This window comes from Limulus polyphemus, unplaced genomic scaffold (assembly GCF_000517525.1).
Source record: "Limulus polyphemus unplaced genomic scaffold, Limulus_polyphemus-2.1.2 Scaffold5088, whole genome shotgun sequence".
Classification (NCBI taxonomy): Eukaryota; Metazoa; Arthropoda; class Merostomata; order Xiphosura; family Limulidae; genus Limulus; species Limulus polyphemus.
The window spans coordinates 16,997-19,424 of NW_013670698.1; positions in this window are offsets into that span (position 1 = coordinate 16,997).

Sequence of the window (2,428 nt, forward strand, 5' to 3'; positions counted from 1 at the left end):
TTGTAGTTGTTTAGATACGGAATATTGTTATTTTGGAATTACGTTGTTTCTTCACCTGGTTCTTCTTCTTGGCTCATTTATTTGTTAAAATTTTAACCCTGATATTTATGGTATATTGTTTAACGTTAGTATTAGGTCCTGGCTAGCCCATACTTATTAACTGTGTTTTAGGGACACACACATTTTGTATTCCAATTGTTCGAAAGTTTTCATTTTTGACTTCTGTGAGTGTTGAGGTTTAATAAATTCGTTTTTTCTTGCTTAAACTCTGGTTGTAGCAGCTGTTTATTCATGATTTTAGTCCGTTACAGCATATTTGTAATAAATGAAACCAATATTCAGCAGCAAGCCTTATGACCATAGTAGCTAAAACCAACATCGTTTATGTTTTAAAAACATACACTAAAACCCATATCATTTTCAAGACATACATGCATATTTATCTAAGTGTTGCATATTACTAATTCACATTTATCGTACATGCCGTCATTAAGCAGCAAATAGAATAATCATAGCAATCAATGTAAGCATTTCTTACGCTTTACATGCATTCTAAAGTACACAAATAGCTTTCAAGTACCTCCTAAAGAGTTAAATGACTCCACCTCGAAATATATCACGAAAAGTAATCACAAATGGAAACAATCTGAAATCTCCATTCTTGCAACAACTATCCATCAAAACCGCATTTCTTGTTATCAAACACAAAATATATTCATATACGCACACTCCAACGTAGTAAGCGTACAAGGGATGATGGCAAAAATTAGTCTTCATCATAACACAGAAATCTGCCTAAACTGCTATGCTTTTCCATTAACACTACAATCTAGAGTCGTAAAACTCCACATTAAGTAAACATACACACACACAGCGGACAAAAACCAACCTAAATTACATACAATTTGGCTGATTGTGTGATAGGATAGAACACCCTTATTCACTTCAGAAAGATTGGTATGGACTTAATAATCTATACTATAAGATTACTAAGTAAGTTTCTACATGAAACTATTCACCAAAAAACGTAACCTGAGTGATCGGAAAGCAAGCATTATACAGCTCTTGTGATCAACAGTCAAAATGAACTTACCTAACTACTTCAGCTGTCCTAGCTGTATACGTAGTGAATATCACACAATTTTCTTCACAGAAATACTGCTTCAACTTACTAGATTGATTGAGCTATAACCACAAGACATCAGATTAATGTCTTAACACCAAATATTACTCGATAGTTTGGAAAGTACCGCAACACCCTAATGATCTTCGTATTAATGGATCACCCAGATCATACCGAGTGTGCATTTGCAACTTTAACATCTAATACATAATGTAATCCTAATTTGAGTTTATGAGTTTGTTGTTAAAACATTTTGTAGAAACGACATTTTATCATTATATAATGCTTATATAGTATATTTAATGAACTAAATTCCATAGTTTTTTTTTCTTGATTTCCAGGTTTGAACATTTTCAGTTCATTTTATATTTCTAAACCTTCTACTTGAGCAACTGTGAATTTATTGGTTCCACTCACATTTATTGTGTTATGCATGATGTTCCTCAGAACTTTAAATTTTTCTTTTCAGATTTAATATAGGGAACGGGAAAATATGATTTTACTGCTTTGTAGTTTGCTGGAAATTATTCATGAGTTTGAAAGATTTGAAATTAGTGCTGTCAATGTTAAAGAAAGCAAGCTAAAGGAAGAATTAAAAAAACTTTCCTAACATTTCAAATCCAATAGTTTATAGTTTCTGATGGCGTTATGTCCATTAGAATGCTACAATATTATTCAACAACACATCAGGATATTTAAATTTAGAGTAGACCAGTGATAGCAATTATTCTGATGACACAGATCATGTTTTTATGAAATATATTGTTAAATTCACTTTACTCAAACACCACATAGAAATATAATACCTATTATTATTAATAAACGGATCTAAACCAAACATTGTTGTCACAATATCATGTTACTAACATCTAATAAAAACGATACCATTACGAAAGGTGAAGTAATTGGTTACCAGAAAGTATTTTTCCTGATTAGTATGACCTGTAGCAGGTAGTCGGCTGCTTCAATCAGCAAAGTAAAGTATAAAGATATGTGTTTTAAAGACGTTCAACTAAATGGATATAGAATAATAAACTTTCTGGTATTCAATAAAAGTATAGAAAGCGTATGATAACAGGAAGTACAACCTAAAAAATTGTACATATACTAAATAAAGTTTTATACATTTCTTTCACATTCAAACTAGATACTATTTAAAAATTAGGTACCAAGTTTCATGCTATTTGATTAATAACTTTTATTGCGAAAATATAAAAGACCAGACAGAATGCTTCTATAAGGGTTAAGCAAAATGTCTAAAACACCTCCTGCCTTAGAGTTCTGGAAACTACTGACTTCATCACA